A 27,458-nucleotide genomic window follows, 5' to 3' on the forward strand; every position below is an offset into this window, starting at 1 on the left:
GCTCGTAAATTCTCTGACCTGCTAATTCTGCCTTCCTCCTTAACAGTGTTGGTTTCGGAGCGGATAATGCTCTCTGCCTAGCCTTTAAACAAGACAAACCTAATTCATGTTTCCAATAGCAGTCACCATATTTCCTCATGTTTCTCACTTGGTTCTTTTGAAAACCCCAAACGTGGTATTTTCTTCTAAAATTCCCTTGAAGGATGCTTTGGGCTCCTAGCATTTGTGGAGACGAGTCCTGCCCCACAAGGCTTCCTCCTTTCAGAAAGAAGTCCGGAGCTGGGGTGGGGATGGGGGGCGCGTTGGACTCTGCTTGGCGCGCACCTGAGAGGCAGGGGCTTCCGCAGCCAGGGCGGGCGCGGGAGGGCGAGGGCGAGGCCGAGGCCAGGAACCCTGCCCGCACCTTTCTCGGTCCCGGGCGCGGGCTGCAGGGGGGCCCGGTAGGGGGACGGTGTGCACTGATCGCCTGGCCATCACCTTGCGCCTCGCGTTGGTGTGTTTCACTCCAGATATCCCAAGTCGCCTTAGGCTCCCTCGTCCTCTCTCTGGGAAGAACCGCTGTTCCGGCCGCGAGCTCTCCCCCGCTCCAACCTGGAGGCTCTGCCTGCACACCCGCCCCCGCGCGGCCTTCCCCGGGCCTCGGCCGCGCGCCCAGGTGTCCCCGCATCCTTCGTCTTCCCCGGTCCGTACCTCTCGGCCCTTAGGGTCTCCCGCGCCCCTGCCCGCGCTCCCGCCGCCGGTCCTGCCTCCCTTCCCCACCCCGGCCCCGCCCAGCCTCCGCGGCGCTGGGGCTCCCAGCCCGGCCTCTCGGTCTTTCTCCCACCCTCGCCCCCCACCCCCCACTCCTCATGCGTTGCTATTTTTAGCAAATCCTCCGCGCGCCGCCACCGGTTCTGCTCAGAGCTCGCAGCCGCCCGCTGCCGCCCTCCCGAGCTCCCCCCGCGCGGCGGTGGCAGCGGCGACGGCGGCGGCGCGTCCCCCACATCGCGCATCGCGCGGCGCGCACCGAGCCGGCCCCGCCGCGCCCGCCGCCCTAGCCGCGGTCTCCTCCTCCCGCACCAGCAGCGGCGGGTAAGTCCCTGCTAGAGGAGCAACAGCGGTCCTCGAGTCAACTTTCAATCCTCTCTGCCGCTTTGCTTCCCGCTCGCCATTCTCTTCTCAGAAGATGGCTGTTTGGAGAAGGGGGAGAAGTTAGGGGGTCGCTGGAGCAGGGCGAAGGAAGACGCAACAAGCCGCAGCAGGAGCTGGTGGAGGTGAGTGGCATCGCAGCCCGGTCCCTGGCTGGTGCTCGGGGGGAGCCGTGAGAACTGGGGGCCAGGGGTCCTCCGGATGCGCCGCTGTCTTCCCTGCCCGGGTTCCTCAGGTTAACAGCATCCCATTCCGGACTCTTGACACCGGCTGGCCTTGAATCTCGCAACCCGGAGGTTGTGGGTTGAAGGGAACCTTTGTCAGAAGTTCGGTGCCAGGTGATGTTTTTGGTGCATTTCTGGACATTTGGCTAGGGAAGCCTAGGCGAGGGGTCGTTGGCATGACCGTGCCCCCCACCCCCCACCCCGCCATACCTAGTTTATGAGGGAGCTGAGCTATGAATGAAAAGTTTGCACTATCAACGTGTTGCTTTAGGGGAGCAATACTTGGTGGGGTACCTTTGATGTTTCGTGGGGGACTTCAGTTCCGAGTCTATACATCAGGATACTGGGTTTTAAAAAAAGTTCAGGAGCTTGGGGGATGGGAGATAAAACAGTTCCTTGCTAGTGGAAGGTGCGTGTTGAATCGTTAAGTTTATTAAGGTAAACTGGTTAATTAAACGCCACCTGAGGGTGTCGGAGTGGGAACTACAGGGAGTAGAGGATGGCGAAGTTCCTCAAGCCTGAGCGGACAGCGTTTGTTTGGCTTTGAAGCCATCGCCCACTTACCCGCAGCGAGAAGCGCTGGTGGCAGAGGCCTGTGAGTACGTTTTGTGACCGAGCGGGACCGAGCTGCTCTCTAAGAGCGGTTGTTAGGGGAGGTGGCCTGCGGCTGAGAGCTGAGGACATGGTTCATGTAATGTGGGCTTGGAAATTTTCTAGTGATTGTGCTCTAATTTCAAAATCAATTTCGCGTTTGTTTTCCCTGCCAGGAAGGTGTGTGTAATCTCATAAAAGGAATTACCAGATTAACTAACTATAACATTTTGAAATCTGTTAGAAATGAGGTATCTACATATATTCCACTGTATATGTACCTGAGTGTATGTAAAATGTGGGGTTAGGGTAAGAGGGGCTTAAAAAGTTTAACTTCTAACCTGAGAAAGTGAAGAGTTAATTTTTTTCCTCAAATGCTATACCAATACTCATACAACTATTTGAGGACATGCTGGAAAAGGATATTATTTCATTAATACTCTTGGTGTGCTGAGATATCTGGTAAAGGGGTGAACTTGAGTAATTACAGATAACTGAAGCACAATCATGATTTCAGATCTTGCAGGCATTATTGGAGGAAAAGGGAGTAAAAACATACAGACAATTTAAAAAACTACCCCCTCCCCAAACTAAATTCTTTGGAAAGAAAACCTTTTGACATTTGAAAAGGTCTGAATGTTATTTTCTGATGCCCCAGAGTTCTTTTTAATCCTGTAATTAATAACAGCACTGAATAAATTGCAGTTAATAAATGAGGACAATTAGAAAATCATGTTTAGAAAGGATATCTTTCGAACTACTCTTTGATACTTTGGATGTTTATTATGGAAATTATTATGACTGAAAAATTGTTGTTTAGTATATTCGCCTTTTAACACAGATAATTGTTCCTCCTCCTTTTAAACCTCTGTTCCATTTTGGGCCCATTTAAAAGCCTGCCTCTTTACATTTTAATTACCTAAATCCAAATCACTGGCATGCCTTCTTGAAGCCATTCATATTTAAAATGTTTGATAAGAATAGTGTATTTCCAAAAAGCACAAAAATTTAATCAGCTGTAAAACTTTCTTGTAATTTCTTCTCATCCATTTCATTTGAATGGGGCAGATCTCAAAAAGAGCAGCGTCTTCTGGGGATATATCATTTTATGTGTGGGGAAAAAGCTAATGTTTCCATATATGTTTTGGTCACAAAATAGGTGCTTGTAAAGTGGGAATCCCAGATCTAACCTCTAGTAACAGCCGCAGCCAGAGGGAGAGAGATTCTCAGCTCTTCTCCTGAATTCATCATCTTCAGTAGAGAATGGCCACAGTTAGATGCACATAGGTTGTGCAGAGGAAGTTAAGAGTTTATTTAAATAAAGTGCCAGTTTATGGGTAGGAGATAGTTTTTTTATTTTTTTTATTTTTTATTTTTTTGCGACAGTCTTCCTGTTCCTCTCCCTCTGCAGTTCAGCTTATTGGGCTGGCCGTTATAGGAAAATCAGACCAAACACTCTGGCTGGACAGTGTTTGGCAGCATGCTTAACTGCCATCTTCTGTAAGAAATAGTGATGGTCCATCTGAAATTAAAAAGCTGATTTTATACTTTGTTACAGATTTTTTTGTGATAGTTTTGTGACCAAATTAACTGTAGCCATTTTTATATGGCTGATGAGTAGACATATTATCGAATTACTTTCACTATATGTAAACAATTACCTATTATTTTTGTTTGGGATATGGATTACTTTTTATTTGAGCTTTTAAAGAGTTTTAAATATTAAGGCCATTTGACTAGATAAAAATCTGTTCAATTGCCTAGCTTAAATTAAACACATAGTTCAGATTTTTGTTAATGTCTACATCTAAGGATGTTGTAGGTTTATATAACATTTATTTCTTTTTATTAGAATTACTTCTGTTTTGAATTTGTTCAAATTGTATAACATATTATATTGTTATTTACACCCACTCAGTGGAGAAGGTGTAGGTTATTCTTACCAGGAGATATGGAGAAATAGCTAACAAGGGGAGTCATTTGAGAAACATATGGACATCATGAGATCCTTCTGTATGTAGCATCTGTACCTTCTCATTAGTGAAATATTGTAGTTATGGACATTTTTTGTTATTACATCCAAATGTGGCTTTTTATTTTTGCTTCAGTGGATCATTTTTTTTTCTTTTGTTTTAAAATTTACTTTACATTGATGTTTAGGTTGGTGGGGGCTTTGATTGCTTGAAACCCTCTCTTTTCAATAAAGGCATCATACTTAATTTCTATTGCACATTTCTACAGATATAAACACTAATTTTTTAGTTTGCTATTATTTTTTCAATAATTCTTCAAAACATTTGAGAGACAGGTAGGATGACCTGTTGTTCCCATTTTAGAAAGGAGGCAACAGGTACACTGAGAGACCCAGTCAATTGGTGTGAAGCTGAGGATAACATCTGTATTTCGTGTATCCTAATCACAAGAACCAGCCACCTTCATTGGCTATCTTAATATGACAATTTTGTAAATTTATATATTTCTGTATTTTTAAAGTGCTCGTTTTTATCGGTGTATAGGTCAGGTTTTAAATCAGACAATATAGTCGTATATTGTCTTGTTGGGTCTTGTTGTTACCTGTTGGTGGGGGAGAAGCCAGTGTTAGAATTAAAAAACCCAGATGCACACACAGGTCTGAGGGGTATCCGTTCTTGCAATCAACCCACAGTCTACACATCCCTCTGCTCCTACCCCCCCCCCCCCAAGGAACTAGGGGAAGATCACCTCTGTCTTCCTCTACCCGTGTACTGCCTCTTTTCTGGTCAAAGCTGTCCTTGAAGTTTGTTATCACCATAGGCAAGCTTGAGGATCATCGTCTGATTTTGGGGAAGAGAGTACAGAGGACAATGATGGCGTGTCCACTCTAGAGTCAGCCGATACTGGTTAGGAAGCATATTGTTTTGAGGGTTAGGACATGCGCTTTGTCTGACTATCTCTGATCTTTGGCTAAACTTAAAGGAGTCACAGTGAACAGAGGATTTATGCAATTATTTAGTAATTTCTATCCACGTAGACCTCCTCTCTGGATAAATCATGCTTAAATTAAGAAAAAAGAATGGCAACTTGTTCTTTTCTAGAAAAGGTGCTATTATGACTGTTTCTTCATCCTTTCAAATCCCCTTTTGTTCAGATCTCCCCAGAATTTTTTCAGTACAATTGCCTACATGATTTGCATTGGCCAAGATGAGACTTCTGAAATTGTATTGTTAGATTCAAAGTGGGATATATATTATTCAGGATGTAGATGAAAGCATTGTAATCCCATGGAAAATAGTAATATGTAGTCTTAAGCAAGATCACTCCTATTTGATGAAAATACTTTTAGAATTTTTAAATGAGCAGAGGGTTCCAGGGGCCCTCTATTCTGTTAAAGTTAATATATTTTTTTTTTACTGTCCCCTTCCTTAAATGTATGGTTGATAGGAGCTCATCCAAATAATTTTAAATGTGAAATACTAAAAATGAAATGTGACTATTCAAATATGGTTTGTTGTTCACTATAATGAATTCAGTATAGAGCTTCGAAGATAGGAAACCCCCCATTCTATATATTCTTAGCTGCACTAGAGAGAATATAGCATACTGGCAGGGTGCTGGTGAGATTGAATAGAATTAAAGTTGCTGGAAATGGTGTTTTCTTCCCATTTCTACAGAAGCAGTGATAAGGAAGAGATGGGCATGGACTGGTCTAGTTTGATTAGAACAGTGATATTCCACTGTGGGATTTGAAATGCCCCCTGATGGATAGATCTTCTTCCAGTCAATGTATTTAACTGCAACTAATGGAAACTAACTCTAGTTAATTTAAGCATCAAAGAAATTTAGTAGGGGACATTCATTTACTACTGCTGTGTAATACATTATAACAGACGACTGGCTTAAAACGTTTCACATTTATTATCTCGGTTTCCGTGGGTTGGAGGCCAGGCATAGCTTAATGGGATCCTCTGCTCAGGATCTCACCAGACTGAAATACTGGTGTAAGCCAGGGCTGTGGTTTCATCAGAGGCTTGACTGAGGGAAAAAGTACACCTCAAGTTCCCTTGGATTGCTGGCAGAATTCATCTCTTTGTAGTTGTAAGACAGGTTTCCATTTTCTGGTTGACTGGAGGCTGGAGGCTGCTCTCTGTTCTTAGAGGCTGCCCACTTGTTTTTTCCATATGGCCCTCTCACAACATGACAAAGCCAGCAAGGGAGAGTCTCTCTAGCTCCAGGCTGAGAAGGTGGAGGCTTATATAATATAACATGGTAAAGGGAGTGATATCACCTTTGCCATATAGCGTAATCTATCCAAGGGAGTGACATCCATCACCACATTCTTTTGGTTAGAAGCAAGTCATAGGTTCCACTGAACTTATGACTTCAGGGGAGGGGAGTATACAAAAGCATGATTTATTGGACTTATGACTTATTTGCTGCATTGACTAGTTCATGGAATCTCTGGGATAGTCAGCAGATCTGGCTTAGAAGACACTAACAGAAACAGTGCTCAAAATCACTCTGCAGAAGTGATCCAGTGAGTTGCTGTCATTGCTGGCACTTGAGCTTGTATTGTGGAAAATGGGCTCTGTATCGTGAGTACATTCTCCATATATAATAATGGGGTTCAGCATCTCATGACCAGAAAGAATTACATGTGTCCACTGCTGATCAAAGGAAGGGGAAAAAACATGAGCAAATGATTGACTATTGAAATGTTTAAGTACTTGACTAGGAGAGCCATGAGAACCATCTGGAGATGGGATTGAGTAGGGAAGTGGCTAGAGTTGTGCAACTAGTTAGAAAGAAGGTTCTTCCAGGATTTAGGAGAATGGTGGTAGTGAGACCCCGTTTAGAAAGTGTGGTGGTAAGAAAGGAGTAGAAGCCTTCCAAAAGGTGAGTCACTAGCTCGTATGTTAGTTTATGAATTAACTTAATCAATCCCTGATATATTCCACATGTGAATGACTTTCAAGGTCATGGTCTCACCAATCCTTGCAGAGAATCAGCACTGTTATTTGGTTTCCCCTTACCACTAAGGAGCTGAGTAGCATGGCCTCCCCTCATTTTATAGGGAGGGAACAGAGCCAGAGACCATTGCAGATCTGCTTTATTTCATCTGCAGCTCAGTGACTGTGTGGCGCTTTATAGGGACCTGGGGTATATTGAGCCCTCTGTTGTGGCAGGCACAGTCCATGCTCTAGGCACTTCACAGGAACTAATTTAATCTATCTGTATCTCAACTCTGGCTGCTTAGACAGTATTTGCCTAGATCCCACCCCCCACCCCCGTCCCCATGCACACAAGTAAATGGAAATTGAGGCTAAATACTTTGCAAAGTGTCATTTAGCCAGTGGTGGCATCGATTTTGAATCCAGGATTAATTCCAAAGCCCATATTCTTATACTACACATACCACCTCTACAAGCAGCAGTAAGTGAAGTTTCCAGGGAGAAAGACTGTAACTCACGTTGAAGTAAATGTCAATCCTACAAATGCTCTTGGTTCCCTTCATTCATCCTGAGGGAACTGGATACTGGAAGATGAGGGATAAAGAGAGGAGTGAGAGTGTGTGCTATATCTTGCCTTCTATTAGCTTCCCAGCAGGAAGTACAGATTATAGGCCTCTCCTAGATCTGAAAGGAAGAATGTGGAGTTGTGGCTGTATATTTTTATTTCTGCTTATCATTTTTTACACTTTTGGCTAACATCAGAAGCTCTGCATCTCCTTTCCTATATGTAGATTTATGCTATTAAATTCAGTCAGGAAACATTTTGAATTCTCATTGCTTCTTTGGACAGGAGGTTCTTTCTACAGGTTTTTTTTAGTAGAAGCCATTGTTTTGATCTACTTGAAAAGTCTATTGAGACATTCCTTCTTTATTCTTCTGCTACTGGCTTCCCCTTCCTACTCTGTGGTGTCTCCAAGCTCTATTCATAGATACTCTTTTATATTTTTCTTCTGTTTTATGTACTTAAATCTCCTCTTTAAATGGATCTAGTTCCATTGATCAGAATCATTTGCTCAGACCCCCTTGCAGCTTCACAGTAAAATACAAGCTCAGCATGGGACCTGGATAGTTTCATCTATTTTCCGTTAAATTTTTCTGAGTTGTACTCTGCGTCCCAGTATGGTATGAGAAAGCCTATATGTACTCTCTGGGAATTTGAGTCAAAATGTAAACATTTTCAGCTGGATGTCCCAAGGAAGTGCTCTGACTGGACTGTCTTAGCTTTGGGCCACTCAGCTGAGGCCAGGTGGACAGAGTGTTGTGATTTGCTCTTCTGGGCTCGGGTGTCTACCTTCTGGAGTAGGGCAGTTTTCAAAGAGGAGGCATTGTGAACTGCCCCCAGCCTGTTGGGGTCCACTGTAATAACCTATCCCAGAGCAAGTTATAGCCTAGGAAATCTTGAAATCTATTTCTTCATATAAGTTTTGGATTTTCTAAACTATATCAGGCCTACTGTTAACTCCGAAAGCTCAAACTCCATAGCATAGCACCCAGATTCATTTTTCCCTCTTGCTGCTCCCTGCCTTATACCCAGCAAGGCTTTAAGGATTTAAGCCATAAGCCCGGAGCTAGCAAGTGGCTAAGATTTTAGATCAATGGGACCAGCCAGCTTGAGAGAATAAATCAATATGAGAAGAAAAGTCAGAGAGAAGAGGGAAGGAGGGAAGGAGGGAGGGAGGGAGGGAGGGAGGGGAGAGAGAGAGATGAATGGAGATCGAGAACAAACAATAGCAGCATTTCAGTTTTTTAATTTCTGCATCCAGTCATTGCACAGGGTTAGTTCTACCATTGACTTTTCTGGGGTTTGGTTATCTGAGCAATAAATTATCCTTAACTTGGGTTTCTATCCCTTGCAGTTGAAAGAGTACTAAATAGCACAGATTTCTTTCATCATAGTATTCTTGGTGAATTTTCTGAATCTCCTACCTCCAGAATTACCATCTATTAGCGAACATTAGACTTTTATTGCTGTGGGGTTTTATTTGGAGAGGGTGCCCTTAAGGAAGCTGTACCTTCCCTGCCGTCTTTCTCTCTAGGCACAACTGAAGTCCCACCTCCGTAGCGAGGCATCCTCTGATTATAGCAGCTCACCCTGATCTCACTCTTCTCTGGTTTCCTACAGTAGTTTAGGCCTCTGACAGTGGCTCCCACTTTTCTACAAATTTATTTTAGCATTAATTGATTCAAAAAATCCATAGTAAAATAAGGCTACTAAAATTTCAGGAACGTCTTTAAAGGAATTTATATGTTATTACTCAGAACAGCATCTTTATAATTTTGAAAGGTATTTAGGTAGTATATTTAATACATGGAATGATTTATATATGTATTTGTGGATTCTCAGTAATTCCTCTATGCCTTATTGAATACCATGCCCCCCCCACCCCATGCCTGGAGGGAACATAGAGAAGAGAAGGTACGGCTTCCTACCAGGAATCTTCTCTAAATAAAACTCCATAGAAGAATCATCTGATGTTGGCAAAGACTGCTGATCTATACATTCTGAATTTAAATAATTTTTATTGAATGTTTTTCTTAAATATAGGAACATAAAATACTCTTTTGCTTATAGATTTTATAAATTATAAAACCAAAACCATTCAACAAAAATTAATTGTGAAAAACAGAATGGATGAAATTAAAATGAACATTGAATTCTATGACAAATGATGTTGTATTGCTGAAATTACATTGCCAGTGTTGGATTTAAAAGTATAAGGATGTAGCCTCAGATCTTGTTCTCATTTAATCTGTTTCTATGTTTTATGTTAATATAAATGCAGGAAATGTCCTTTTAAAAAGCACATTAATCTTTGTTATTTCTTTTCTTCTACTTGCTTTAGGGTTAGTTTGCTGATCATTCTCTATCCTCTTTAGTTGTTCACTTAGGTCTTTGGTTTTAGTTCTTGCTTGCTTTTTTTTTTTTTTTTTAAATTCAGTTTGATTGAGATATATTCACATACCATACAATCATCCATGGTATATGTTATAGTTTGCTAATGCTTCCAGAATGCAGAACACCAGAGATGGATTGGCTTTTATAAAAGGGGGTTTATTTGGTTACACAGTTATAGTCTTAAGGCCATAAAGTGTCCAAGGTAACACATCAGCCATCAGGTACCTTCACTGGAGGATGGCCAGTGGTGTCCGGAAAACCTCTGTTAGCTGGGAAGGCACGTGGCTGGCATCTGCTCCAAAGTTCTGGTTTCAAAATGGCTTTCTCCCAGGTCGTTCCTCTCTAGGCTGCAGTCCCTCAAAAATGTCACTCTTAGTTGCACTTGGGGTATCTGTCCTCTCTTAGCTTCTCTGGAGCAAGAGTCTGCTTTCAATGGCCGTCTTCAAAATGTCTCTCATCTGCAGCTCCTGTGTTTTCTTCAAAGTGTCCCTCTTGGCTATAGCTCCTCTTCAAAATGTCATTCACAATTGCACTGAGTTCCTTCTGTTTGTCAGCTCATTTATGTGGCTCCACAGATCAAGACCCACCCTGAATGGGTGGGGCCACGCCTCCATGGAAATATCTCATCAGTTATCACCTACAGTTGGGTGGGTCACATCTCCATGGAAACATCCAATCAAAAGGTCACACCCTAATCAAAAAGACCAATCAGTCTGCCCCATAAGATCACATCAAAGATAATGGCATTTTGGGGGACATAATACATTCAAACCAGCACAGTGTACAATCATCTGTTCACAGTACCATCATATAGCTGTGAATTCATCACCCCAATCTATTTCTGAACATTTTCCTTACATCAGAAAGAATCAGAATACTAATAAAAAATAAAAATAAAAAAGAACACCCAAATCACCCCCCCCACGCTATTTTTCATTTAGTTTTTGTCCCCATTTTTCTACTCATCCATTCATACACTGGATAAAGGGAGTGCAATCCACAAGGTTTTCACAATCATACTGTCACCCCTTGTAAGCTAGATTGTTATATAATCGTCTTCAAGAGTCAAGGCCTGGGTTGGAGTTTGGTAGTTTCAGGTATTTACTTCTAGCTATTCAAATATATTAAAACCTAAAAAGTGTTATCTATATAGTGCATAAGAATGTTCATCAGAGTGACTCTCGACTCCATTTGAAATCTCTCAGCCACTGAAACTTTATTTTGTTTCATTGCACATCCCCCTTTTGGTCAAGAAGACATTCTCAATTCCATGATGCTGGGTCCAGATTCATCCCCAGGAATCATATCCTGCATTGCCAGGGAGATTTACACCCCTAGGAGTCAGGTCCCACATAGGGGAGAAGGCAGTGAGATCACCCACTAAGGTGACTTAGAGAGAGAGAGCCACATCTGAGCAACAAGGAGGCACTCAGGGGGGAGACTCTTAGGCACAGTTATAAGCAGGTTTGGCCTCTCCGTGCAGCAACAAGCTTCATAGGGGCCAGCCCCAAGAGAGAGGGCTCAGCACATCAAGCCATCAGTCCCCAATGTTTGTGAGAACATCATCAACAATCCAGGTGAGGAAATCCAACACTTTTGCATCCCCCCCTAGCTTTTCAGGGGGCCCTGAATATATATTTTTATTCTCCACCCAAATTACTTGAGGATGTGTTGCTATTTCATTCTAATCTGTACAGAACTACCACAGCTCACTTCCTTTTCAAAGTTCCATGTAATTGTAGTGTTTGAACAAACTGACTGTAGAAGTTATATTGTTTAGAAAATATAGATCATACACCAAATAAACATCTCTTCCTTTGGTCTCACATGGAAGTTGAAGTTTTAACACACAGTCAGTTTCAACCTTTACTCTTTGGCCTGATTTGCTCCAGTCTGAACCAGATCTGCTTGCTTTTTGATATATGCATTTAGAGATATAAATTTCCCTCTCAGCACTGATTTCGCTGCATCCCATAGGTTTAGATATGTTGTGTTCTCATTTTCATTCATCTCTAGATATTTACCTATTTGTCTTGCAATTTTTTCTTTGACCTACTGGTTGTTTAGGAGTGTGTTGTTTAATCTCCATATGTTTGTGAAAGATCTGGTTCTTTGATGGTTATTGATTTCTAGTTGCATTCCATTATGGTCAGAGAATGTTCTTTGAATAATTTCAATCTTTTAAAATTTATTAAGACTTGTTTTGTGCCCCAGCATATGATCTATCCTGGAGAACATTCCATGGGTGCTAGAGAAGAACATATATCCTGGTACTTTGGGATGTACAACATCCAGAGAACAAAAAAACAATAGAATAAATAAAACCAAAAGTTGGTTCTTTGAGAAAATCAACAAGATTGACAGACCCTCAGCTAGACTGACAAAGTTAAAAAGAGAGAAGTCCCAAAAAAACAATCAGAAATGAGAGTGGGATAATTACTATGGGTCCAGAAGAAATTAAAAAAATCATAAGAGGATACTATGAACAACTGTTTACCAACAAACTAGACAATTTAGAGGAAATGGACAATTTCCTGGAACACATAAACAACCTAGACTGACCCAAGAAGAAATAGAAGACATCAACAAACCAATCAGAAGTAAAGAGATCCAATCAGTCTTCAAAAATCTACCTACAGATAAAAGCCCAGGGCTGGATGGCTTCTAGAAGAATTTTATTAAACTTTCCAAAGAGAATTGTCACCATTCTTGCTCAAACTCTTTCGAAAAAGGAACACTACCTAACTGATTTTATGAAGCTAATATCACTCTGATACCAAAACCAAATAAAGATACTACAAAAGAGGAAAACTATAGGCCAATCTCCCTAATGAATACAGATGGAAAAATTCTCAAGAAAATACTTGCAAATCAAATCCAAAGGCACATGAAAAGAATTATACACCATGACCAAGTGGGGTTCATTCCTGGCATGCAAGGGTGGTTCAACATAAAAAAAATCAATCAGTGTGATACAACACATTAACAAATTGAAAGGGAAAAATCAAATGATCATCTCGATAGATGCTGAAAAAGCATTAGACAAAATTCAACATCCCTTTTTGATAAAAACACTTCAAAAGGTAGGAATTGAAGGAAACTTCCTCAGTATGATAAAAGGCATATATGAAAAACCCACAGCCAGCATAGTACTCAATGGTGAGAGGCTGAAAGCCTTCCCTCCAAGATCAGGGGAACAATTTAACATTGTCCTAGAAGTTCTAACCAGAGCAATTCTCCAAGATAATGAAATAAAATATATCCAAATTGGAAAGGAAGAAGTGAAGCTTTCATTATTTGCAGATGATGTGATCTTATGTTTGGAAAACCTGAGAAATTAATGACAGAGCTACCCGAGCTAATAAACAAATTCAGCAAAATAGTGGGATACAAAATTAGTACACATAAATCAGTAATGTTCCTGTACACTAGTAATGACCTAACTGCAGAGGCAAAAAAACAAAAATTCCATTCACAATAGCAACTAAAGAAAAAAAGTCCAGTACCTAGGAGTAAACTTAACCAAGGACGTTGAAGACCTCTACACAGAAAGTTACAAAACTACTAAAAGAAATAAAAAATGGCCTAAAGAGTTGGAAAGATATTCCATGCTCATGTATAGGAAGGCTAAATATCATTCAGATGTCAATTCTGAGTGGCAGCATCCTAGAGCAGGAGGACTCGGTGCTGTTCTGGCATGGCACAGGGCAGAGTGATGATTCTGACATTTGGGATGATAGGGCATTGATAAAAGCCTATGATAAAGCTGTGGCTTCATTTAAACATGCTGTAAAGAATGGTGACATTTCTGAAGCTTCAGACAAACTAAAAGGTACACCTAAAAGAAAACCTGTTAAGAAGAATAAAAACCAAAAAAGGAACGTCACAACTCCATTGAAACAGTGGAAAGTTGGTGACAAATGTGCCATTTGGTCAGAAGATGGCTGCATTTACCCAGCTACCATTGCTTCAATTGATCTTTTTGTTTAATTAAATTCAGTTTATTGAAATATATTCACATACTATACAATCATCCATGGTGTACGATCAACTGTTCACAGCATGATCATATAGTTATGCATTCTTCACCGCAATCTGTATCTGAACATTTTCTTTACATCAGAAGGAATCAGAATAAGAATAAAAAATAAAAGTAAAAAAGAACACCCAAATCATCCCCCCTCCCCATCCCACCCTATTTTTCGTTTAGTTTTGTCCCCATTTTTCTACTCATCCATCCAAACACGAGATAAAGGGAGTGTGATCCACAAGGTTTTCACAATCACAGTGTCACCCCTTGGAATCTACATTGTTATACGATCATCTTCAAAAGTCAGGGCTACTGGGTTGGAGTTTGGTAGTTTCAGGTATTTACTTCTAGCTATTCCAATACATTAAAACCTAAAAAGTGTTATCTATATGGTGCATAAGAATGTCCACCAGAGTGACCTCTCAACTCCATTTGAATCTCCCAGCCACTGAAACTTTATTTCGTTTCATTTCGCATCCCCCTTTTAGTCAAGAAGATATTCTCAATCCCATGATGCTGGGTCCAGATTCATCCCTGGGAGTCATAACCTGCAGCTTCAATTGATTTTAAGAGAGATACCTGCATTGTGGGTTTACACTGGGTATGGAAATAGAGAGGAACAAAATCTGTCTGATTTACTTTTCCCAGCCTTTGAAGAAGTTAGTATAGAACAGAATGCTCAGGAGAATGAAAATGAGAGTCAACTTTCAACAGATGAAAGTGAGAACTCCTCCAAGTCTCCTGGAAATAAACCAAACAACATGAAGTCAAAAGCTACTCCTTGGAACTCTTTTCTGCCTCCACCACCCCCCATCCCCACCCCCCATGCCGGGATCCCAGGAAAGTCAGGTCTAAAATTCAGTGGCCCACCACCCCCACCTCCACCCCCTTCCTATCATGCTGGCTGCTTCCACTTCCTTCTGACCACCAGAGATGACCTGAAACATAAAGAAAGATGCAGTTAATATCCAGCATTGTCTATTTAAAATGGATCTCCAGACTTCACACTTTTCTTTACTGGTTTGAAAGTCTTTCTCCATTTCTAGATAATTCCCCTCTCCACCTCCCATGTTCCTAGATTCTCTTGATAATGCTGATGCTTTGGGAAGCATGTTACTCTCTTGATACATGAGTGGCTATCATACTGGCTACTACCTGGGTTTCAAACAAAATTAAAAAGAAGGATGATGCTTGCATTTCGATTAGGAGTAAGCCTACCATCACTATACAAGTGGCTCTCACTTTTGTACTTATTTTGTGGTTTGCTTAAAACAAATATTTAAAATTGAAATGTTAAAGTTAATACAATAACAATATTAAAAACATTTTGGTGCCAAAATAATTAGATAATAGGTTGATCCCTATCCCCTCTGGAGTTTTCTCATGGTGCTGAAGTATCTCACCACATACTTGCTGAGTGGTTGTGTGGAGCAACCATATCTTTATAATAAAGAGATTCCTTGAATCAGTGATGAAACTTTGCATCACTTTTAGTCAGATAACCAGATGTGCTGATTTGTGATGCCATATGAAGTGCAGTGTATTTCCTATGAAGTGCTCTGATCAAAAAAGGTAACCAGAATTTAATCAAGCATATTTAGATCTAATTTTCCATTTACTGGAAATACAGGAGATAGAGGAACAAATTAAATGACACCACAGAAGAAACAGTGAGACAGCCAAATGTGGAGAGTTGTAGAAAATAACTGGCCTCGTTTCTTCAAAAAATCAGTCATGAAAGAAAAAAGGTGGTAGAGTAGGTAACTATTCTAGATCAAAAGAGACTTAAAAGACATAGCAGCTAAATGCAATGTGGCATCCTGGATTGGACCCAGATTTGAAAAACCATCTATAAAAGATAGGGGATATTGAGGAAATTTAAATGTGGACTAGATTTTAAATGAGATTAGATAATGATTGCTAATTTTATGAGCTGTGCTGAGTATTACAGTTTATAGGAAAATGCCTGTTTTTTTAAAAAATTTGCTTACTGAAGTATTTAGGAGTGAAATGTTATATTGTCTACAATGTAGTTTAAAATGGTTTGGTAAATTGTAGATGCATTTGTGTGTTGTCTGTGAAGCACAGATGACAAAATGTTAATTATTGAATAAGTGGTATGTACATGACTGTTCATTGCACTGTTTTTTTTCCTATTTTCTTTATGTTTGAAACATAGATAATAAAAATGTCTGCTATTTTAAACTAATTTTAAAATTAAAAAAAAAAAAAAGTCAATTCTACCCAAACTGATCTACAGGTTCAACATAGTTCCAATCAAAATTCCAACAACCTACTTTGCAGACTTGGAAAAGCTAGTTATCCAATTACTTGGAAGGGAAAGGTGCCTTGAGTTGCCAAAAATGTTCTAAAAAAGAAGAATGAAATGGGAGGGCTTACACTTCCAGACTTTGAAGCCTACATAAATCCACAGTGGTGAAAACAGCATGGTATTGGAACAAAGATAGAAATATTGATAAATGAAATTGAATTGAGAGTTCAGAAATAGACCACCAGATCCATGGTTAACTGATTTTTGATAAGGCCCCCAAATCCACTGTACTGGGACAGAACAGTCTCTTCAACAGCTGGGATTGGGAGAACTGGATATCCATAACCAAAAGATTGAAAAGGGAACTGTACCTCTCACCCTATACAAAAATTAACTCAAAGTGGATCAAAGACCTTAATATAAGAGGAAGCACATAAAACTCTTTAGAAATTAATATAGGGAAACATCTTCAAGACCAAGTAGTAGTAGGTAGCTTTTTAGACCTTACACCCAAAGCACAAGTAACAAAAGAAAAAATAATAAATGGATACTCATCAAAATCAAAAGCCTCTGTGCCTCAAAAGACTGTCAAAAAGGTGAAGAGGCTGCCAACTCAATGGGAGAAAATATTTGGAAACCATATATCTAAAAAGAGACTAATGTACTGCACATATAAAGAAATCCTACAACTCAACAACAGTAGTACAAACAGCCCAGTTATAAAATGGGCAAAAGATATGAAAAGGCATTTTTTTGAAGAGGAAATACAAATGGCTAAAAAACACATGAAAAAATGTTCATCTGCACTACCTATTAGGGAAATGCAAATCAAAACCACAGTGAAATATCATCTCACACCAATAAGAATGACTGCCATTAAACAAACAGGAAACAATAAATGCTGGAGAGGATGTGGAGAAATTGGAACTCTTATTCATTGCTGGAGGGAATGTATGGTACAGCCGCTGTGGAAGACAGTTTGGCGGTTTCTCAGAAAACTAGATATTGAATTACCCTATGATCTGGCAATTCCACTTCTCAGTATATACCCAGAATATCTGAAAGCAGTGACATGAACGGACATTTGTACACCAGTGTTCATAGTGGCATTGTTCACAATTGCCAAGAGATAGAAACAATCCAATGTCCTTCAGCAGAGGAGTGGATAAACAAAATGTGGTATATACATACAATGGAATACTATGCAGCAGTAAGAAGGAACAAGGTCGTGAAACCCATAGCAACACAGATGAACCTTGAAGATATAATGTTGAGTGAAATAAGTCAGACCCCAAAGGAGAGATATTGTATGTTCCCACTGCTATGAACTCCCTGAACAATGTAAAATCAATGTCTTACAATGTAGAATATTGGGGACCTAGGGATAGACAGAAGCTATTAGAGGGGGAGTGATAATCTAATATGTTCAGATGTTAATGAGGGTGATTCAAAAGTATGGGAATGGATAGGGGTAATGATTTTTTGTTAATGGGGTTATAAGTATAAGAGCTGTACTGAAGGCAAATAGGATTGAAAGGGATTGTTTAAAGGCATATATTCCACTGATCAGCACTACAAATATAGATAGGTGCTTGCATGATCTTCTTCTAAGGTGTGACACTAGTGCAAATGGTTGACAGCAGAATGGTATATGGGAAAAATCTGCTTATTGCATACTAGCTACTATAATTAATGGGAATACCATACTAGTACCACACAAATACTAGGGACAAATAACTAAGAGCTGAAAAGAGCTATGGGGTATTTTGGTTCATGAGAATTGTTTAAAATGGAGAGTAATGAGGATTGTACAAATAAGTGATAATGTGAGGTATAGATGGATTATAATGTACATAATATAGGCCATGTGAACTTAGGAACCCCCTACTTTATAAGTCAAGCCCTTGATCTTGAGGCTTGCCCATGTGAAACTTATGGTTGTAAAGGGGAGGTTAAGCCTACCTATATTTATGCCCAAGAGTCACTTCCAGAGTACCTCTTTTGTTGCTCAGATGTGGCTTCTCTCTAAGCCAAACTCTGCAAATAAACTCATTACCCTCCCCCCTACATGGGGCATGACTACCAGGGGTGTAAGTCTTCCTGGCAATGTGGGACATGACTCCCAGGGATGAGCCTGGCCCTGGTATCATGGGATCGACACTCCCTGCTTGATCAAAAGGGGGAAAAGAAATGTAACAAAATAAGGTTTCAAATAGAGTCGAGAGGCTATCCTGGAGGTTACTCTTATGCAAGCTTCAGCTAGATATGCCAAATGGCCACAGTATCATAAGCCTAGGTCAACAGTAGTCCCCCAAATCCTAAAGAATACCCAGATCCCTATCTGAGACTCTATAAAAATTTCACTCTCTAAGTTTATTCTTCAGAAAGTTGAATCTTCCAGAGAACTCCTATGTCAGTGAAGTCCCAAAACCTAGAGGCAATAGCTGCTTCAAGAATATCAACCAGATATGACCCCTTTTCCCATAATGTCGACACCCCTTTTCAACATGAACAAGTTAAGGTGGTTACCGTCTAGACGTCCCTGAAGATCAGGAAAGTGATTAGACTAGAGGAAGGGGTAGCAACAAACAAGATGGAATTTAACAAAGGATTATGAATACTGAAGCTCTATATAATTTACTTTTTCTTAGTTGCTAGAGTATTAGAATAGCTAGAAGGAAAGAACTGAAATGGAGGAACTGTAACCCATAGTATTCTTTGAAATTTGCTCTATGGCTATTTGTTAAATTGTAATTTGAAAGTCATCTTTTTGTATGTATGTTGTATTTCACAGTCAGGAAATAACTGAAACCATGGTACGGTAACTCGTAACAGTTTGGGAAATTTCCTGTATAACTACTTGTTAAATCATACTTTTTGAAAGATATTACCATTCTGCATATATGTTATATTTCAGAATAAGGAAATAACTGATACTTTGGGACTGTAACCCATAACATTCTTTGAAATTTGCTCTCTAACTACTTGTTAAATTGTACTTGGAATGTTATCATTTCTATATATGTATGTTATATTCCACAATAAAAATATGATTTTAAGAAAAGCACATTAAATGAAACAATATTAACTTCAAGATTTGTTCTCTGGACCAGGGTAATCAGACTTCATACTTAACCAACACTCTGTCAGCAGCAGATAATCCTCAAATTTCAATTGTAATGAGATATCACCCAAGAACTCTATAAAGTCTTTTTGTGATTACCATTGTGGAATTATTGAAATCTAAATCAAATGTTTAAGCTATATCCCAAGATTGCTGGAATGGAGAACAGATTGGGTATTAACTGCACAAAGATGGGGACATGCTTCATTTTCACTCTCAACATGATGATTTTAACCACCACAGCGTAGATTCTTTTGGATGCCTGAACCACCGTGTGTTCTGTAATGACTCAGTTCATCCTCACCTTTCTTTACTTATTTATAGGAAACTGTGTGTTATTTGGCCTTCACCTACTGCATGAGTAATTGAAAACACCAACAGTAAACACTGAAATGAAAATTGGTGGCAGTCTTTAGTTTTAAGATTTTACACATAAATTAATTATAATACATTTATATTTATTTATTTACTTATGTTATCATCCAAATGAAAACCTAAATTGAAATAAAAAATTCCATGCCGAACTTATGGAACTCAGTTTGAAGTACACAGCTATAAGTATTAATTTGCCACTTAAAATGTTTTACGTAAATTTTATTGTACCTTATGCTTCATTAACTAGATTTAAGCTCCTTAAGAACAGAAAGAATGCATTTACTGTTTTTTTGTTTTGTTTTGTTTTGTTTTCTTCCATAGCACGGAGTGCTTTTCTTACAGTTGGTGCCCAACAAGTGTTTGCTCATTGACCATCTGTATGTCATTGTCTCCTGCTGCACTGTGAGCTCTTTGAGGGAGGGGACTATTTTGTTTTAATCTGTTGATTGTGAATGCCTACAACAGAAACTCTCACAGGGCAGATGCTCTGTGAATGTTCTGAATAAAAGTATGATGAGTTACTGGAGTCTCTCTTTTGTCTTCTTTTATATTTTAAATCTCATATACAGGGTGGGCACTTTTAACAGTTCTCTAGACCAGCGCTGTCCAATAGTAGTTTCTGTGATGATGGAGCTGTCCCGTATCTGTGCTTTCAATAGCCACTAGACACCTGTGGCCTTTGAACACTTGACATGTAGTTAGCGCAACCAAGGGACTGAATTTAATTTTAATTAATTTTAGTTTAAATAACTTTATTTGGCTAGTGTATTGGGCAGCACAGGGTTAGATGATATGCCTCCATTCTCAGACTCATCTGCCCTCCGTTTCCAACACTACCACGTTTGTTTTTTGTTTGTTTGTTTTTGGATGCTAAAGGAGTTATATCGTTTTAAAAACTGAGCAAAGTATTCCACCATTGACCAACAATGCGGCATGTCATCTCTTCATGCATCCACCCTACCATCTTAGTTGGTCTTCGTATTTTTATTTACTGAGGACTCTGACACTTGTCACTTCATAAATAAATTTAACTTATGCTTCTGCCTTTTTTAAATGGCTCAGTTTCTTTGACTTTGCTAGGTCCATTGTTTTAATCATTTTCTTTCCTAATAAGCCATTTAAACTTGGATTATTATGATTATTACCACCACCATCACCACCACCACCACTAGTATCATTATCATCACTGCTAGTGTTTATTCTACGCTAACCTGTATTTGGTATTGTATAATAATGCCTAGTAATATTCTGAACAGATTCCAAATTTATTATATTCGTAAAAATGTCTTTAAATATTCCTTCTCTCCTATTGATTTATTTGCTTTTCTTGTCCTTTTCTCCTTCCTGGTACGGGAGAAGAATGAAGCAGCATCATTTGAATTAAAACATATTAGAACTCAGCCCTTATATAAGATGTAATCCCACAAATTACACAGCTGGTGTCAGTATGCGTGAAATCAATAGATCTTCAGTAGAACTAAAACAGAACTGTGCATTTGGAAGGGTAGGAATTGCTTCCTGCAAGTGGCCAAGATATTTTTTTAAAACTTTTTATTTTGAAATAATCTCAAACTTACAAGACAGTTGCAAGTCCTCTGTTTCCATACAGAGAACTCCAACATACTCCACACCCCTGAAACCAGATCCATCAGTTTTAACATTTTGCCACCTTTGCCTTATTATTCTAGCTAATGAGTTTTTGAAAGCAGGTTGCACACATCTTACTCCTTGAACACATAACATAATGCTTCCATGTACATTTCCTATGAACAAGGATATTCATTTATGTTATCACCTTAAATATAGTTATCAAGTTCAGGAAATGTAATGCTGTTATAAATGTTACATTCTATATTCCAATCTTTTCTTATGTTCCAATAATGTCCTTTTGAGCCTTTTCTTCTCCATTCTTAGATCCCATCCAGTATCATGTATTGCATTTAATTGTTATCTCTTTAGTTTCCCTTTCTTTTGTTAATTGTGTAAACATATATACAACATAAATCTTCCCATCCCAACCTCTCCCAGGAATACCTTCAGTGGGATTAATCACAATTCGCAATGTTTCACTACCCTTATCAGCATCCATTACCAGAACTTTCCCTTCACCCCAAAGAGAAACCTACACTCATTTTGCATAATTCCCCATTGCCTCTGCCCCAGTCCTTGGTAACTCTATTTTCTGTCTCTATAACTTTATGTATTCTCTGATATTTTCTTTGTGGTTACCATGGGGCTTAAATTTAAACCCTAAATCTATAGCAATCTTCTTTGCTTTGATATCAACTTAACTTCAACAGTATGCAAAAACTATGTTCCTATACCTGCCTGTCCCCCACCTTTTGTGTGGTTCTTGTCACAAATTAAATGTTTATATATTATGAGTCCCAAACCATTGGTTTATCATTATCTTTTACACATTTGCCTTTTACATGCTATCGGAAGTAAAAAGTGGCATTTACAAAAAAAAAAAAAAAAGGCAATAGTACTGGTTTATAATTACCTATTTCATTATCCTTACCAGAGATTTTTTATTTCTTCTTGAGGCTTCCGTCAGTTGTCTAGTGTCCTTTCCTTTCAACCTCAGAACTCCTTTTAACATTTCTTATAGAGTTGGTCTAGCAGTGACAAACTCCCTCACTTTTTATTTATCTGGGATTCCAGTCAATCTTTCCTGCTTTTTTGAAAGACAGTTTTACCAGACACAGAATTCTTAGTTAGCACTTTTTTTGCTTTTAGCAACATTAAATTTGTCATCCTGCAGCCTTATTCCCTTCATGGTATCCAGTGAGAAATCAGCATTCAATCTTATTGAGACTCCCTTGTATGTGATGTGTTGCTTCTCTCTTGTGGCTTTCAGAATCCTCTATCTTTGGGAGTGATGTGGGTCTATTTGAGGTTATCCTGTTTGGAGTTCATTGAGCATCTTGAATGTGTACATTCATGTCTTTTGTTAAATTTGGGATATTTTCAGCCATTGTTTCTTTGATTATTCTCTCTGCCCCCTTTTCTCTTTCTTCTCCTTCTGGGACTCACACAATTCTATATTGGTATGCTTGATGGTTTCACATAGGTTCCTTAGACTGTGTTCACCTTTCTTCTTTCTTCTTTCTGCTCCTCAGACTGGATGATTTTTAATTGTCTTACCTTCAAGTTCACTGATTCTCTCTTCTACTGGCTCCAATCTGCTGTTGAACTCCTCTAGGGAATTTTTAATTTCTGGTACTGTGGTCTTCAGCTTTCATTGGTTCCTTTTCTTCATTTTCATCTCTCTGTTGATATTCTCTTTGTGTTCATCTATCATTTTCCTTATATCCTTTAGTTCTTTGTCTGTGTTTTCCTTTAGCTCTTTGAGTTTATTTATGACCATATTAAAAATTTTTTGTCTGGAATATCTCATAGATGGTTTCTAATGCTTTAATCTTCTCCTTTGCCAAGGCTATCACTTCCAGTTTTGTTGTATGTTTTGTGATCTTTTGTTGAAACCTGGACATTTTGATATTTTAGTGTGTTCTCACTGTAATTTAGACTCTGAGGTGTCTGTTCCTTAAGCTTGTATCCAGCTAGTGTTATGACAGAGCTTTCCTTGAATGCCAAGATCTAACAAAAAGAAAAGAAAACACGTTTCCCGCTCTTTGGGACTTATCTGTGGAATGAATTTGTAGGACAGATCAGGCCAAAGCATAGGGGCCCTTCTGATCCCTTTTGCACACACATCTTATCTTGGGTGTGTGTGTATGGCTCTGGGAATTCCTCTGTTTACCTGGATACGAATACCCCTCTTCTGTAGAATATGTTTTCACATGGTCCCATGCACTGCACTGTATGTTCTCGGGTAGCAATGCCATGGCCAAGGCAGCATGACTTGACTGCTCTCACACAGTTTCTGTCATAGAGCTCAATGAGCTGTCTTCTAGAGGCAGAGCACATTCTGGGATAGCAGGTCTCTCAGGCCATTACCAGACAGACTAAGCCAGACATACCTGCACCCGGTATGTGCATGAGGGTTACTCTGCTCCCTCTGGAGGGACCAGGAGTCTGCCCAGGAGTGTGGTCCTGCTTTTGCCCAACTGAGCTGGCTAGAGGAAGGGGAGATACCAGCCAGGGTGCCATGAGATCTTACCGCTGTTAAGTTGCCTTTTTCTTGATTTGGAGCTCGCCCTTTACTGCAGTCCTTTCAATGGTTTTTTGTTTTGTTTTGTTTTTTTTTGTTTTCCTTCTAAATTTTCATCACCCCTCCACCACCCTGTGGCGGCTTTTTTTTAAATTGAGACGTATTCACATACCATGCAGTCATATAAAGCATACAATCAGTTGTGCGTCCATCACCAAAATTAATTTTTGAACATTTTCATTACCACACACCTAAAAGTAATAAGAATAAAAATTAAAGTGAAAAAGCACAATTCAAGTAAAAAAGAACACTGGATGATTTTTTTCTTTTTTTTTTTTCCCTATTTTTCTACTCATCCTTCTGTACACTGGACAAAGGGGAGTGTGATCCACATGGCTTTCCCAATCACATTGTCACCCCTCATAAGCTACGCTTTTATACAATTGTCTTCAAGATTCATGGGTTCTGGGTTGTAGTTTGATAGTTTCAGGTATTTACTGCTAGCTGTTCCAATTTATTAGAACCTAAAAAGTGTAGTCTATATTATGCATAAGAGTGCCTACCAGAGTGACCTCTTGGCTCCTTTTGGAATCTCTCAGCCACTGAAGCTTATTTCATTTCCTTTCACATCCTCCTTTTGGTCAAGAAGATGTTCTCCATCCCACGATGCCGGGTCTATATTCCTCCCCGGGAGTCGTATTCCACGTTGCCAGGGGTATTTACACCTCTCTGTGTTAGATCCCATGTAGGGAGGAAGGCAGTGATTTCGTCTGCCAAGTTGGTTTAGCTAGAGAGAGAGGGCCACATCGTAGCAACAAAGAGGCATTTGGGAAGAGACACTTAGGCCAATGGCCTAGCCTCTCCTTTGCAGTAACAGTCTTCCCAAGGGCAAGTCCCATGATTGAGGACTCAGCCCATCAAGCCACCAGTCCCCTTTGTCTGTGAGCACATCAGCAACCATCAAGGTGGGGAAGCCCAACACCCCTGCATTCTTCCCCAGCAATGTTTACGTTAGTGGTAGCATATAATGTATCTCTTTTTTGTGCCTGGCTTATTTCACTCAGCATTGTCTTCAGGGTTCATCCAAATTGTCATATGTTTCACGACATCGTTCCTTCCTACTGCTGCATAGTATACCACATTTTATTTATCCACTCATCTGTTGAAGGACATTTGGGTTATTTCCATCTCTTGACAATTGTGAATAATGCTGCTCTGAACATTGGCATGCAGATATGTGTTCGTGTCACTGCTTTCCGATCTTCCGGGTATATACCAAGAAGTGCAATCGCTGGATCAAAGGGTAACTCTATATCTAGTTTTCTAAGGAAATGCCAGACTGTCTTCCAGAGTGGCTGAACTATTATACAGTCCCACCAACAATGAATAGGAGTTCCAATTTCTCCACATCCTCTCCACCATTTGTAGTTTCCTGTTTGTTTAATGGCAGCCATTCTAATTGGTGTGAGATGGTATCTCGTTGTGGTCTTAATTTGCATGTCTCTAATAGCTGGTGAAGCTGAACATTTTTTCATGTGTTTCTTGGCCATTTGTATTTCCCCTTCAGAGAACTGTCTCTTCATATCTTTTGCCCATTTTATAATTGGGCTGTCTGTACTATTGTCATTGAGTTGTAGGATTTCTTTATATATGCAAGATACCAGTCTTTTGTCAGATACATGGTTTCCAAAATTTTTTTCCCATTGAGTTGGCCTTTTTGAGAAATTCCTTTGAGGTGCAGAAACTTCTAAGCTTGAGGAGTTCCCATTTATCTATTTTTTCCTTTGTTGCTTATGCTTTGGGTGTAAGGTCTAGGATGTGACCTCCTAATACAAGGTCTTGAAGATGTCTCCCTACATTCTCTTCTAGGAGTTTTATGGTACTGCCTTTTATATTGAGATCTTTGATCCACTTTGAGTTAATTTTTGTGTAGGGTGTGAGGTCGGTGTCCTTTTTTATTCTTTTGGATATGGATATCCAACTCTGCCAACTCCATTTGTTGAAAAGACTGTTATGTCCCAGTTCAGTGGCTTTGAGGGCCTTATCAAAGATCAGTTGGCCATAGATCTGGGGGTCTATCTCCAAATTCTCAATTTGATTCCTTTGATTGATATATCTGTCTTTGTGCCTGTACCATGCTGTTTTGACTACTATGGTTTTATAGTAAGTTTAAAGTCCAGGAGTGTAAATCTTCCCGCTTCATTTTTCTTTTTTAGAGTGTTTTAAGCAATTCGAGGCATCTTCCCTTTCCAAATAAATTTGATAACTAGCTTTTCCAAGTCTGCAAAGTAGGTTGTTGGACTTTTGATTGGGATTGCATTGAATCTGTAGATGAGTTTGGGTAGAATTGACATCTTAATGACATTTAGCCTTCCTGTCCATGAACATGGATTTTTCCATCTTTTAAGGTCCCCTTCTATTTCTTTTAGTAGAGTTATGTAGTTTTCTTTGTATAGGTCTTTTACATCTTTGGTTAAGTTTATTCCTAGGTACTTGATTTTTTTAGTTCTATTGAAAATGGTATCTTTTTCTTGAGTGGCTCTTCACTTTGTTCATTTCTAGCGTATAGAAGCATTACTGACTTATGTGCATTAATCTTTTATCCCACTAATTTGCTAAATTTGTTTATTAGCTCCAGTAGCTGTATTGTCAATTTCTCAGAGTTTTCCAGGTATAAGATCATATCATCTGCAAATAATGACAGTTTTACTTCTCCTTTCCAATTTGGATGCCTTTTATTTCTTTGTCTTGCTGGATTGCCCTGGCTAGCACTTCCAGCACAATGTTGAATAACAGTGGTGACAGTGGGCATCCTTGTCTTGTTCCTGATCTTAGGAGGAAGGCTTTCAGTCTCTCACCATTGAGTACTATGCTGGCTGTGGGTTTTTGATATATGCTCTTTATCGTATTGAGGAAGTTTCCTTCAATTCCTACCTTTTGAATTGTTTTTATCAAAAAGGGATGTTGGATTATGTCAAATGCTTTTTCAGCATCTATTGAGATGATCATTTGATTTTTCTCTTTTGATTTGTTAATGTGTTGTATTATATTGATTGATTTTCTTATGTTGAACCATCCTTGCATGCCTGGAATGAACCCCAGTTGGTCATGGTGTATGATTTTTTTAATGTGTCTTTGGATTTGATTTGCAAGTATTTTGTTGAGAATTTTTGCATCTATATTCATTAGGGAGATTGGCCTATAGTTTTCCTTTTTTGTGGCATCTTTGCCTGGTTTTGGCGTTAGATCGATGTTAGCTTCATAAAATGTATTAGGTAGTGTTCCATTTTCTTCAATGTTTTGAAAGAGTTTAAGTAAGATTGATGTCAGTTCTTTTTGGAAAGTTTGGTAGAATTCCCCTGTGAAGTCATCTGGCCCTGGGCATTTATTTTTGGGAAGCTTTTTGATGACTGATTAGATCTCTTTGGTTGTGATGGGTTGATTGAGGTCTTCTGTTTCTTCTCTGATCAGTCTAGGTTGTTCATATGTTTCCAGGAAATTGTCCATTTCCTCTGCATTATCCAGTTTGTTGGCATACAGTTGTTCATAGTATACTCTTATAATTTTTTTATTTTTGGGGAGGATCCACAGTGATGCCACCTTTTTCATTCATTATTTTGTTTATATGGGTCTTCTCTCTTTTTGATTCTGTCAGTCTAGCTAGGGGTTTGTCAATCTTGTTGATCTTCTCAAAGAACCAACTCTTGGTGTTATTT

At 39.4% G+C, this 27,458-nt stretch overlaps 1 protein-coding gene and 1 pseudogene across 12 annotated transcripts in view; both read left to right on the plus strand.

The window, feature by feature from the left end:
• The first annotated feature begins 1,077 nt into the window (after window positions 1-1,077).
• Window positions 1,078-27,458, plus strand: part of HDAC9 (histone deacetylase 9) — a 996,855-nt gene continuing 970,474 nt past the window's right edge. For 2 of the 12 annotated variants that reach the window (XM_037836851.1, XM_037836858.1), the window contains exon 1: window positions 1,079-1,253. The gene's annotated coding sequence lies outside the window, so the exon portion shown is untranslated. Of the gene's footprint in view, window positions 1,254-27,458 lie in introns of all 12 variants that reach the window. The other 10 variants (XM_037836847.1, XM_037836856.1, XM_037836848.1 and 7 more) reach the window with 7 other exon arrangements.
• On the plus strand, window positions 13,470-15,045 carry LOC119534463 (annotated as a pseudogene).

Source organism: Choloepus didactylus, chromosome 5 (genome assembly GCF_015220235.1).
Source record: "Choloepus didactylus isolate mChoDid1 chromosome 5, mChoDid1.pri, whole genome shotgun sequence".
Classification (NCBI taxonomy): Eukaryota; Metazoa; Chordata; class Mammalia; order Pilosa; family Megalonychidae; genus Choloepus; species Choloepus didactylus.